Below are 14469 nucleotides of genomic sequence, written 5' to 3'. Positions count from 1 at the left end.
TAGCTTAGCACGGGCTCAGAGACGAAGGCTGCGATTTGGGCCTAAAGAGAACATCAGGGGGCAACGCCGTCGTCTGCTAGTTAGCCATCCCGAAATCATTCCACCGCCTTCAGCCACTTGTCACCCCAGTCTAGGCCCTTTAAAGTGCATCTCGCCACTCGTCGCGTCTTACTGACAGTCATTTTGAAGGATCTAGAAATGTCGCTAGCCTGGAAGTTAAGTGGATCTTGGTACGTAACTAAATATTAGCTGTTTAGCAAAGCTTATCTGCGTTCCTCGCCAGGCCTTTGCACTGTTTTGGTAACTTATGCTCTGGCTTGGATCTTGACATCTGTGTTATTTGTGAGTGCAGATGCAAGATGTTACAACGTTCACATTAACCTGAGTGTCAGCACTAGCGCTAGGGCTTAAGTAAATATATCTCCAGTGCAGCTTCTGAAATTTCACGGGACGCAATGTTAAAACAGCAAGATTTGAGTTGAGATATTTTCCTCCTCTGTGTCAGTGGAACTATCATTTGCTATTATGATGATAAAGTGTGGCGCTGGGTTTCAGGGCGACTTGTCATGCGTGTTTGTCGTCATACATCAAGATGCACCTGTTAGGTCCCGCAGATGTTTAATTCTCAATCCCACTAAGGAAGTTCTTCTAAAACTGCAGCTACTTATAGAATCAAGCGTGTACTTTCATTTTATCCAAGATTTTGTGATTGTCAAACAGGATTCACCTTTGTTGACACATGACAGGCCTTTTCCAGACAAGAATTGCATGATGAAAAATTAATACTTGTTGGGGTGGGTGATATGACCGAAAGCAATCACGATACGAGTTATTTTATTTCATTGTAACATTATATCACAATACAGTTGTTTTAGTATATTATAAGGATGTTGCGATTTATCGATATTTTAGTTGGAATTGAAATTATTCTTAATGCCAATTTTGATATCACGGCAAATACTAACCTAACACAAATAAAATGTTCACATTCTGAAGACAAGCAAATAATTTGTAGTTAAAGTAAAACTGTTTATGAGAAATAGAACGGACACAAATGAAAACAAGTTTTTTTTAGATTGCTCTGTAGCATGCAAATACCAAATTGTTATTTTTTTTCTAAATGCATTTTATTGTGAACATTTCATCCATATGTTTCTTTACTTTTTCTTTCTTTTTTCAGTTTTTTTTTTTTGTAAGATGCTTTGACCTTATGTTTAATCAAAATGGATCTTCTGGTGAAAACTACAGGCTTCTGTCTGGTGACGTATTCAGGACTTCTCCAATCATTTAGTCCCCTTTAACTCCAACCCTGCAAGATTTTGTTTATCTGCTTCCACTTTTAAATGCAATGCTGACATCTCAAAATCCAATTAACAACTGATGCAAAGAACCAAGTCCCATCCTACATTTTTCCATTTTTGATAATCATTGCACTCGGATGTCACAAAATGGAAGAAAAGGTCACCGCTTACACTTCATCGTGACTTTAAACTGACAAGTCTTAAAAATGTGTGCAGATGATAGGCTTTCATGGTGACGCGGATCATAACTGCGATCTCTACCAAATTTCTGCAGGGTTATCGTGTATACCAGTATATCACTCACCCCTAAATATTTGCTTGACTACCAAGCATGCAGTCTTGTTTAAAAATGTATGTTTTGTTGGTTGCAGATAAACCATAGGCCTTTATAAAAGTAAATGACTGATGTCAAATTGAGTTCTCAGGGGGCCAGCAGGCTTGCAAACATATATGCTGTTGTATTTCAGAGCTGCATGTAATCCCCCCGGTGTGTCTGTTGCTTTTTATAACTTGTAATGGGTGCCCCCCCCTTGTGTTGTTGGTATTTGTTTAGAATTCAGGGGGAGGGGTATTGAAGTCAGCGGAGGTAGACTGAGCTGATGACAGGCTCAGGTAGGACCCACATTCCCACGAATTCCAGCATTCTGCTTCCAGTTCCTGTTAGGTCACCATGTGTCATGAGTCAGTCTGCCCTATGAACTTAAATTAGACTAAATGTCTTTAGTATTATGTGTATGAGAAACAAGTTTATTCATTCAACCGAGAGTATAGCTGAATCATAATACTCAATCTGACCTGGATGCTGGATCATGTGATAAATAGTTACATCCATGAGATTACAGAGCAATTGAATGCATTTTTAGTTGTATTTAAATTCTTGACATTCTCCTTGCTTGTTTTAGTCCTATATGGAATTCCGCAGTTGTTTGTAGTCATAAATTTGCATAGCCAGGTTCAGTCTTGTAGCTTATTTGTGTTACTTTAAATTGACATTCAGACTTGTTCTCCCTCTATTGCAAGCTATAATGTTAAAATGTCATGGAAATTCTATTAGTAATATACATTTTATAGTTGGACTCAGTTTTAATGACTCCATGTGAGTGTGAAGTTTTTAAAAAGATTAGTCTGCTTCTGGGAAGCCTTTATATGTTCTACATGTACAGGCACATAAGTGATATTCTGGGTTCATTCAGAGACTCTGTTAAATCAATATCAGAGTCCGACAAATGTCAGATGAAAAGAGCAGCATGCTTGTTGTAGAAGACTATTGCCCTTTTCTGCCCTCATGTTAAAATGCTTTTTCTTATGAGAAGAGAAAAAAAGCATAGCGTTAAAGTTTGTTACATTTTTACTAAGTTTGTCCTTGTTTATTGAATCCCTCATTTGGATCTTTTCATCCTAATGTTTTAGGAACGCTGTTATACTGTAGAGTTTTTGCCTTATGTTAACTTGCAAGAAATACCCTTTTATCTTATAAGCGTTTGTTGGTGTGTATGGTATATGCCCATCGCATATTTAATGACCAACACACAATTCACATGACTGGCCTATGACACAGCATGTGTTTCCTAATTAATTGCATATTGCTGTCTGGAGAGGGATTCAACTGTACAGTTGCTACATGTTAACTCCCTGTCTATGGGGAAAACTGTAGATATAATCATAGCAACGAACCTGCCAATAGGGGCTGGCTGATGTGGCCAAAAATATTATCATGATACTTTTTCCATATCATACAATATTGATATTTATCATATTAATATAGTTTTAATAGGGGAAGAAATGCTTTCCACAAATGTATGTTGGACCTTGAGAGTGGATGTGAACAACTGTTCACAATTAAACTCCACAGAGAAATATACCTATTAATTTAAGGTCCCATAAAATCCATTTTATTTACCCTAAATTCTGTGTTCCATTGTTTTTTTTTGTTTTTTTTTTCTGGATTCTTTGTTTTATGATTTGTCAAATTTCTTCAAGTGTGTCTAATTAAATAAATAAAACTTTAACAATTTAATCAGTCTTTAAAATGTAATAATGACAAATATAACAATTTACAACAAAACGGTACTTTTGTCAAATAAGATGCTGCACAACAGAACCATATTAAAACGTGGTTGAAAAATATATTAGTTGTATGATATTCCTTAAAAATATCATTTTTTTTTAGTGTACAACGGTAATATATTTCTGCTATAATTTCTTCAAGTTAAACCAAACTTTTAATTTTGCAGGTTGTTGTGAAGATCTTTGAGTTTCGGTGTGTATTTGAGTTTTTCCTCAAATTAAATGGTGAAAAGCTTGTGAAGTGACTCTCAGAGCAGCTCTGGAGATTAAGTTTATGTCCTCAATTGAGACAGCAGAAACTGAAAACGCTGAGCATTACATGTGTTTGAGTTTGTGTAGTAGGTGGAACTGTGCCACTCATTCACACAGAGACACACAGTACATGCAGACGACTTAGCAGCATGTACTGAATGGCTGTCGTCGTGTTTATTTCTGCCACTAGAATAATCTAAATCAAATAAATATGTCCAGAGCGTGGCATCGTTGTCAACATTTTTTTTTTATCGCAATCTCAGTATGATAGTTTATCGCCCAACCCTACCTGCCAACCCCTCTACCTAACTATATTAGGTCCTGTGTAGTGCAATATAGGTTATCTGTGGCTGTTCAAAAACATTTGACTATCACAAGACTTTTTGTATATGATCCTCTAAGTAGATTTTTTTTTCCTTATTTTGTGGCTGCATGAGATTTTTTTTTTTTTTTTTTAATTATGAGTGTATTTAAGTGCAAGGGTTAGGTCTTCCTGCTGTATAGGCAAATTAACTGATACAAGATTTAAATGCAAAGTATCAGTTAAAGTGGTTATTTTTTGGTTATATAAGTCTTAAGGTTTGAGGCTGTATATGTAGTGACCATGCTGTTGCTTGAGAAGCAACTTCTCTTTATGACAAGTTCAAGCAGCACATATGTGTTCAGACCAGGTTGTGTGTGTAACATCATGATTAACTGGTATTTTTGTGGTTTCATCTACTTGTGCAGTTCTGTTTAATAATGATTCTTTATAGAGTTGAGTTGTTTCATCCCTGCATCATTGTACATTACAAAGTACCTGTTGTAAATATTTGTGGGGGCTGTAGGGCCTTTCGCACCGCGGGAACCTTTTCATAGTACCAGAACTAATTGTGGAAATTCATAGTACCAGAACTAATTGTGGAACTACCCACTTTTTGGCGTTTTCGCACCACTGGAACTGGACGCGATTTTAGTACCGGATTGCCTTTTTCGAGAACCAAATTAGCTCCTACTCCGGAGCAGGGTCTAACTAGCACAACTGGTACTACCCGTGACGTAGACATTGATTGGCCAAACGCGTACGAAAACGCCCTCACCCGCCATGATTTAAAACGCTGTGTAAACATACTGTAAACGTTGTGTCAACTTATTTTGCAAGTATGGAGAACAGCGATAGATGGACGGATGCTTAAGTGCAGGCACTTGTAGCAAATGTAGCACTGCCAGTTGTCGTTGGAGATTCTTAGTCCTCCTTTCCATTCTTTCAATCGCTTTACGTATATGTCGACATTCCATGTTCATTACTGTGAAACCCGCGAGACACAACAAAAACACAGCTCCGATCACAGCGTCCTCCATCCTCCTGTTGTTAATGTTGTTCTTTGTTTCCGTTGTTGAATGCCTTGCACAAATGACGTCGCTGTCGACCGGCTTACGTCACTTCTTAGTACACACTCTTGGTGCGAATGCAACCCTTTAAATGGTACTGGGAAATAGTTCGCGCAAAATCGTCCCAGTATTTAGTACAGTACATTTAGTTCTGGAACTAAAGCACTGCGAAAGGCCCTTATCACAGCCCCAGCACCACACACTATTGCTAGCTTTTTTTACCAATAAATTTAAAGCGATGCATCACCCTCTTGTTGTTCTAAACCTTTGGCTTTGTCTTCTATAGATCTCAAAAGATGTTAGACATGCCATTCTTTTTCATGCACTAAAAGGTGACAAGGGGCCATCATGCTTCAAAGATTACAAAAACAAAACACCTTAAAAACAGTAGTCCATGTGACTCATACACTATATTTCCAGTCTGAGTATGATAACTTTGTTTGAGGAACAGACTGAAATTTTCGTAGTATCGTCTCCTTCAGCTCTCTAATATCGACTCTGGATTTATATTCATGGCATGCATTCATATATTTGTCTAGATGCCTATTTATATTTTTCACAGCATGATCAGTTACAAGAAGAACTTGTAACGTCTGGCATCTTTGATGTTCTACTTTTTGATGTGCTGTATTTATATAAAGATCTGTTGCAGCTAGGGCTGGGTATCGAGTTCGATACTTTTTAGGCACCGACCGAATTGCCTCTACCATCGAGTATCGAAAAATGTCTCGTCGTTCGGTACCACATTTCGATACCTAAGGGGTTAATCTCATCAGCGTCAGTGAGCCAATGAAGGCCCGGGTATATTTCACTTTCCGCATTCCGTTCTGTCTTGTGCTCAGCCGCGTCCATATACTTTGGCCTTAAGCCTGCAGCACTAGCCGGTGTGTTCGACTAGAAGAGGTGCGGCGCAGATCGATCAGTGTTTGACATCTGTGAGAGCGATTCGAAAGCGCACGGAGCAGTCTGCTCTCTTTAGCTCTCGTGGCACTGTAAAGGCCCTTTCGCACCGCTTTAGTTCCAGAGCTAAACGTACGGTACTAAAGTACTGGGACGGTTTTGCGCGAACTATTTTCTAGTACCATTTAAAGGGTTGCATTCGCACCGAGAGTATGTACTAAGAAGTGACGTAAGCTGGTCGACCAACAAGCTGAAAAATAGTTTTTTTTAGGTAATGCAATCTTGTTAAAATTTATTTCATAAAATTAGTATCGAAAAAAGTATCGTTCAGGAACCGGTATCAAAGTCAAGGTATCGATATCGAAAAATTTTGAACGATACCCAGCCCTAGTTGCAGCAGAGATTATTAGTGAATAACCGTTTTTTTTTAATTTATTTATTTTTTTTAATCCTTTGTTTGGGCTTGTCAGTGCCTGGTCATCATTAATTTTAGTTGTGTGGAATAGTTCAAAATTTTGCCAAATATCTCCCCAAAAATCTAATGAGTTTGGAACAACATGGAGAGTAAAGAAATGACCAAACTTGAATTTTTTGGGGTGAACTTTTTCCACATGTGATAGAACAATACATTGTACGAACTATTTATGCCATGTTCTGTGTTTATATCAACAGCATGTCTATTATCCTTTAGCTTTTCACCTCTACGTGTGACCTGAAAACCCAAGTAAATATATATGCTATGTTTTTTTGTGTGTGTGAACCTACTGACCCTGGTCATATGTAGTGCAGTACATGAGCGGTGTAACAGAACGTGCTGTTTTGGACTTTACACACTATGTTATTGTTGTCAGGAGTCTCGCTGCCAGGCCATCTGTGTGCATGGCTAAAGTTTCACCTGCAATGTATAGAACGTTATCATTTTTGTTTTTTTCCGTCAGGAAATGCTCCATAAAAGCACTTGTTTTTTTTAAGGACATAGGATTTAAGCCAGTGTTGTTGATTTCACCAAGTCATCCTATTGTTGCCAGCCCTAAACCTGTCTGCAGCCACCAGACATGTCGTTGTATGAAATAAAAAAAATTATCCCTCCTCACTCACTTTTTGCCTCTTGTTGGAAGTGTAGCACTCGCAGTCTGTTTCTCAGCGCAGAGATGAGGTAATGAGTCACTTGTTTGGACGTAGCATCTTGTCTCGCCCTCGCCTCTCTTTCTCTTTCTCTCTCGCTCTCGCTCACTCACTCTCACCCTGAGACAGATGCTTCCCAGAGTCTGAGACCAGAGCACAACAATTCCAGCCACGCCAGAGCCCTGCACATTCAAAAGCTCCTGTATGCTTTTAATTACTCTTACTGCAGATGGGTTCTGCTTGACCACGCCCGGCCTCGCTGCCTTACTCACCCTGCTTTTTGGGTCAGCTCCTTTTGGCAGCCCTTCGTATTTATCTCTTCTGAATTTGTTTGACCCCTCCCAGTTTCTTGGGCTTGAAACTTCAGTATGCAGAAAGAGTAATCTCTTGACATAATTATAAGTACAACCATAATAGTGTGTTTTGCTGTGTTTCTGGTCATGGCCTCCTAGGTTTTGGCAAAAACCATGGTCTCATAACTTGAAATCGAAAACCAGTCCTTTCCCATTTATTTACGTTCTTTACCACAAATACTTCAAAAATGCGTGCGTCCTTCTGCCGATGTGGGTGGAATGTGGTACTAAAGTATGCAGAATAGGCAACAGAGCTTTTTGTCATGACGATCACTGCATGTTTTGATGATTTTCAGCTTTTGTTTCTTGCAATTTAAGTCCATGTAAATGCATGTATTGGTGGTATGACATACAGAAAACACACGCTACCATTCAAAAGATTTGGGTTGGTAAGGTTTTTAGTTTTTGAAAGAAGTCTCTTATTTGATTAAAAATTCATGTAAAATTGGAAGTGCAAAAGTGTGTTTTTTGGGACGTTGTATTAAATGGTATATTTATCGCGGGTACACCTTCGATAACGATATAAAACATTTTCGATATAGTGCACGATATAGGCACGTGCTCTGAGTGACGCAGACAGCACACACAAACATGAACACATGCTGAAGTGAGTGCTGTGCCTGCCTGTGATGAAAAGATTGTGAATAAAATAATTAATATTAGTCGAATTTAAAATAAACATTTGCATTTGAATGTTAGGAGTGGGTCAGGTAGCATCATCAGTGGCGCACAAGATGCGGTGATAATGATGTAAGTGACGTTGTTGCATTTTAATGTTTTGTTAGTCTTGCCCACAAGATGTGCCGCTGCTGTGTTATGCATTCAAAATATTAGAGAAATATAGAAGCTCAATGCGGAGAAGATCTTGAATGGGTTAAAACCGAAACCAAGCCATTCACATAGAATGCATATTCAGTGCATTTTTTTAGACGGACAAATATGACTGCTGCACTCGCGTCTCACGCTAGAGATGTGGCCATGAAAAGTTAAAACTTTTAGAAAACACGTCATGAATTTGTGGAGGTTTATTCCTTTTCACTGCGTGTGTCTCATGTTTTTAAATGCAATCTGCATGATGGGCAATTCGGCTCTGTATTAAAGGGGTCCTATTATGCTCTTTTACAAAGTCTTGATTTTGTTTTGGGGGTGTACTAGAACAGGCTCTCATACTAGGTTGTTCGAAAAGCACATTATTTTTCAAATATTTTACATTATTACAACACCTCTCTCCCCAGTCTGGCATGAACGGCTCGAATAGTTCCTGTTTCAAATGAAGGCCCGCCTTCTGAAACACGAACTGTGCTGTGATTGGTTAGCTGGGCCAGTGTGTGTTGTGATTGGCACCACTCGGCGCCTGGTCGGGAAATGTCATGCCCTAGCCTAGCCAACTGCAAGCTTCAGTGTAAATATTGCATGAAAAATCAAATCAATTTGAGCGAGATTTAAACCAGGATGATTAGGGCCTTTCGCACCGCAGGAACCTTTTCATAGTATCAGAACTAATTGTGGAACTACCCACTTTTTGCCGTGTTCGCACCGCTGGAACTGGGAGCGATTTTAGTACCGGACTGCCTTTTTCGAGAACCAAATTAGCTCCTACTCCGGGGCAGGGTCTAACCAGCACAACTGGTACTAATCGTGATGCAAGTAGACATGAGACATATTTATTGGCCAAACGCGTACGAAAGCTCCCTCACCTGCCATGATTTAAAACGCCGTGTAAACATACTGCAAACATTGTCAACTTATTTCGCAAGTATGGAGAACCGCGATAGATGGACGAACGTTGAAGTGCAGGCACTTGTAGCAAATGTAGCACTGGCAGTTGTCGTTGGAGATTCTTAGTCCTCCTTCCCGTTCTTTCAATCGCTTTACGCAGCCTATTAGGAATGAGAATGTGACGCCGCGTTGAGTTCTGGGAAACTGCTTTGTTTATCCGCCATACTTGCAGGATAGCGCTGCCGTTCCGCTGTTGAGTTTAGGGCAGTATTTGATTGTGAAAAATGTCACCGGTGTATGTCATTCATACTGCATCGATAATTGCAATAGTAACTCCGATCATCGTTCTGAGAGAAAAATGGACAATGCGATATGTTTTTTCGCCTTTTCTATGTGTAAAAACACCAAGGGAAGGAGGTCGCGGAGAAGACGCCGAATAGTAAATCTGTTAATGTCACTGATTAAACCCACTGACTCTCACTCACTAAAAGAATCACAGTGCAGTGTGTTTTTGAAAGTTTTGATTTGGTTGGTTTAATAGTTAACATTACCTTCTTTGCGAGCATGACTCTCACTAGGCTTGTGAATTAGCAGAACTTGGACTTTCTAAATTTAAAAAATCTAAAATTGTAAAGCATATACTATGTGCAGATATGCATATAAAATCAAAATGTGAACGCAACGCGTTTAAGTATTTTCCTCTCATATAAAGAACGCGCTTAATGCACCGAGGCAGTGATATTTAAAGACCACATTCTGTACACACATCTTACTAATAAAGCATAGTTTCCAACAAAGAAATGGATCGACTTCTGTCAGCTTGTTGAACACAGTTTTATTTGGACAATGTACCATATGATGACTGAGCAGCGAGCGTCCAGCAGGCGATAGTTTTCACACTAATCGGGTAAACACTGTAAACCAAATTCTATCAAACCTAAGAGAGAAATGCAGCGCATATCATGCAGTACGATAAAATAGCTTCTCTTCCCTGCAAACGATACAATGAAGAATGAATGGTTGTTTAACTTAAAGGCAAAAACAAAACAAAAGAGAAGCATTTATCCTTATAGAGAATGAGAAGTAACCATGGGAACGGATAGCGTATCCTGCTAATATGGCGGCGCCTTCCCGAAATGCAATGTGGAGTGAAAAGATCGTGACGTAACTCCTCATTCTCTATACGTCGACATGTCATGTCTATTATTGTGAAACCCGCGAGACAACAAAAACACTGCTCCGATCACGGCGTCCTCCATCCTCCTGTTGTTAATGTTGTTCTTTGTTTACGCTGTTGAACGCTGCGCACAAATGACGTCACTGTGTGTCGACCGTCTTACGTACACTGTCAGTGCGAATACAACCCTTTAAATAGTACTGGGAAATAGTTCGTGCAAAATCGTCCCAGTACTTTAGTACTGTACATTTAGTTCTGGAACTAAAGCAGTGCGAAAGGCCCTATTGTAACTACTCTAAGTTCATCTGCCTTGGGAAAGCTAGCGTGTCTCAGACATAGTGATACCACTCGTTGCCTTCTCTAGTGCGGCTCAACCAGGTCTCGTCCCATTCGTCGATATTTGTGATATCACAAATCCCAGAAAATGCGTCGTAGTCCAAACGAGTCGTTCGTTGTAGTTTTTGAAAAGTGATTTCTGTTAAATAAAATATCTCCTTTTGAAGTGGACTTTGAGCTTTGTAACTTTGCGGATCTTTTTTATGCTTAAACAGCAACATTACAGACTAACTAAAGTTGAAAAAGCATAATAGGACCTCTTTAAGCAATGCATACATGATACTGTTTTGTTCATAATTGGTTATGCAATTTACGACATTATATTTGATTTATGAGTTCATTTAGACGTAATGCACGTTTTTTTTATAGACCGTTATTTCCGTGCGTTGACATTGTGCTGCATTATTTTGCTTATTGTGCCCTCCTGTGGCCTCGGGAGCCAAGACAAGTTTCCTTAAAACCTGTTTAATCTGCATATAAAACATTAGAAATTAGATATGTTTAATTTGTGTTTGACTGTTAAAACAAAAAAATATTTGTTTGTCTCAATAAATTGGGTTAATTTAAAAATAGTGGTTAAATGTAATTTTTTTTTCTATTGCTCTGTTTTAAAAAAGGTTATAAAAAATGTCAATAATTATCGATACCATACATTTTTTTTTTAGCTATATCGCCCAGCCCTACGCTGTGTATGTTTTTTATTTTAATGTTTTTTTATGTTATTTATTCCTGTGATGCAAAGCTGAATTTTCAGCATCATTACTCCAGTCTTCAGTGTTACACTATCCTTCAGAAATCATTCTAATATGCTGATTTGGTGCTTAATAAACATATCTTATCAATATTGAAAATAGTTGCTGCTTAATAGTTTAGGAAACTATATTATATGCATTTCTTTGTATACAAAGTTCAAAACTAGAGATGCACCGATTGCAATTTTCTTGGCCGATTCCGATTTCCGATTTTTGTTAGTGTGATCTGCTGATACCGATTTTTGCCGATTCCGATTTTCTTTCTAAGAGCTATAATTGACAGCATATACAAACAAAATTCTACTTTTCTTCAATGCAAAGTTTTATTTTCATAAAAAACAAGTAAAAAGTCAGTAATAAAATAAGAACACAAAAAAAAAAATGCAAACGGCAGCACAAATAAATGCAATAGAATAAAGAGAGCTATGAAACTAAGTTTTTCAGGTTAAGTTTTTCAGTTAAGAAATACTACAGAAATTAAAGTAATCAAATGTTAAATAACACATCCAGTGTTATTTTACATTTTATTACTTTAATTTCTGTAGTCTTCATTGTAAAAATTAAATACAGATTAATGCTTACCATAAAAGTTATAAAACGTATTCAGTCAAGAGCAGAATTTTTTTTTTATTTTTTATTTTTTATTATTACTTATTAAAATGATTACTTTTGTTATTTGATTAACATGACCGACAGCAGCATAAATATTGGACTGCGGTCCCTTTAAGAGTTTATCCACGGACCCAATATACTGTTACACAACATGCATTCTCTTTCTCAACTATTTAACGTTCCAAAACTGACTGTTTAACCTGTTGAGCGGTACGGTCTAGTGCTGTGTTCGATACATCGATACGACGATGTATCGTCACAGAGATTTGACGATACGAGTATCGATACAGCTGGCCCTGTATCGATATTGTGGCTCATGTGCAGCAGTGGGCCGCGCTCAACGTTTAAAATGGAGTCGAAAGTGCGAGGTTTCTAAAAAAGAATGAATAGAGCATAATATATAGGTTACAGCAAGGTTTAATCTGGCCGCAGAGGAACACAACCGGGGTTGCCTGATATAAAGAGACGTAATCCCCGAAACAGAGCTTCCCACTTGCACAATACAGAAATATCTGCTAAGTGTTACTTATCTTTGTCAACCTGGCAACCATGTGCACGCGCTCTCTCTCCACTGTGGATAAACGCTCTGCTAAGTGTTACTTATCTTTGTCAACCTGGCAACCATGTGCACGCGCTCTCTCTCCACTGTGGATAAACGCTCTGCTAAGTGTTACTTTAATGTTTTTTTATGTTATTTATTCCTGTGATGCAAAGCTGAATTTTCAGCATCATTACTCCAGTCTTCAGTGTTACACTATCCTTCAGAAATCATTCTAATATGCTGATTTGGTGCTTAATAAACATATCTTATCAATATTGAAAATAGTTGCTGCTTAATAGTTTAGGAAACTATATTATATGCATTTCTTTGTATACAAAGTTCAAAACTAGAGATGCACCGATTGCAATTTTCTTGGCCGATTCCGATTTCCGATTTTTGTTAGTGTGATCTGCTGATACCGATTTTTGCCGATTCCGATTTTCTTTCTAAGAGCTATAATTGACAGCATATACAAACAAAATTCTACTTTTCTTCAATGCAAAGTTTTATTTTCATAAAAAACAAGTAAAAAGTCAGTAATAAAATAAGAACACAAAAAAAAAAATGCAAACGGCAGCACAAATAAATGCAATAGAATAAAGAGAGCTATGAAACTAAGTTTTTCAGGTTAAGTTTTTCAGTTAAGAAATACTACAGAAATTAAAGTAATCAAATGTTAAATAACACATCCAGTGTTATTTTACATTTTATTACTTTAATTTCTGTAGTCTTCATTGTAAAAATTAAATACAGATTAATGCTTACCATAAAAGTTATAAAACGTATTCAGTCAAGAGCAGAATTTTTTTTTTATTTTTTATTTTTTATTATTACTTATTAAAATGATTACTTTTGTTATTTGATTAACATGACCGACAGCAGCATAAATATTGGACTGCGGTCCCTTTAAGAGTTTATCCACGGACCCAATATACTGTTACACAACATGCATTCTCTTTCTCAACTATTTAACGTTCCAAAACTGACTGTTTAACCTGTTGAGCGGTACGGTCTAGTGCTGTGTTCGATACATCGATACGACGATGTATCGTCACAGAGATTTGACGATACGAGTATCGATACAGCTGGCCCTGTATCGATATTGTGGCTCATGTGCAGCAGTGGGCCGCGCTCAACGTTTAAAATGGAGTCGAAAGTGCGAGGTTTCTAAAAAAGAATGAATAGAGCATAATATATAGGTTACAGCAAGGTTTAATCTGGCCGCAGAGGAACACAACCGGGGTTGCCTGATATAAAGAGACGTAATCCCCGAAACAGAGCTTCCCACTTGCACAATACAGAAATATCTGCTAAGTGTTACTTATCTTTGTCAACCTGGCAACCATGTGCACGCGCTCTCTCTCCACTGTGGATAAACGCTCTGCTAAGTGTTACTTATCTTTGTCAACCTGGCAACCATGTGCACGCGCTCTCTCTCCACTGTGGATAAACGCTCTGCTAAGTGTTACTTATCTTTGTCAACCTGGCAACCATGTGCACGCGCTCTCTCTCCACTGTGGATAAACGCGCTTGCTTTCTGAAAACACTGGTAAGCTTGCAGTTTAGCGATCTCCACTTCAATATTCTATTCTCAGAAAAGTGTAATTCATCAAGTGTTTATTTACACGAGAGAGAGGCTGTGTATGTATGAATTACCACCGTTTTGCCACGTTTCTCTATTAACAGTGAAGCTGTGGCTTTAATTCCTTCAGAAACAATGATGTTACCAGCTCCTTGTTGAGAAAGATAATGTAGCTCTTGAGCGATTAAGCTATTTTATTGATAAAATTGCGCTGCAGCGCTAAAAAGTTTGTGCGTGCGCGCAACGTGATCTGTGTGAGTGGCTAAAATCGTGTGTGCGTGAGATACAGTGAAGACAGCACATTAGTTTAGAACTCTTCTAATTTTTTTTTTTTTTATCATAGAGAGTGTGTTAATTTGTGCAATGATAACCTACCAGCAA

At 38.1% G+C, this 14469-nt stretch overlaps 1 protein-coding gene and 1 long non-coding RNA gene across 5 annotated transcripts in view; both read left to right on the top strand.

Moving 5' to 3' along the window:
- The window catches only part of ankhd1 (ankyrin repeat and KH domain containing 1), a 67013-nt gene that overhangs the window by 779 nt on the left and 51765 nt on the right, over nucleotides 1-14469 (top strand). The window lies entirely within an intron of this gene.
- Nucleotides 377-14469, top strand: part of LOC107548226 (uncharacterized) — a 23891-nt gene continuing 9798 nt past the window's right edge. Inside the window, exons 1-2 of the long non-coding RNA XR_001604450.1 lie at nucleotides 377-387; nucleotides 10505-10508. This is a non-coding gene — a long non-coding RNA (uncharacterized lncRNA). The remainder of the gene's footprint in view (nucleotides 388-10504; nucleotides 10509-14469) is intronic.

The sequence above is a fragment of the Sinocyclocheilus grahami genome, unplaced genomic scaffold (genome assembly GCF_001515645.1).
Source record: "Sinocyclocheilus grahami isolate Dianchi unplaced genomic scaffold, SAMN03320097.WGS_v1.1 scaffold344.1, whole genome shotgun sequence".
Taxonomy (NCBI): domain Eukaryota; kingdom Metazoa; phylum Chordata; class Actinopteri; order Cypriniformes; family Cyprinidae; genus Sinocyclocheilus; species Sinocyclocheilus grahami.
The sequence above is the reverse complement of the archived record's forward strand: the minus strand, read 5'-3'. Positions and strand labels throughout refer to the sequence as shown.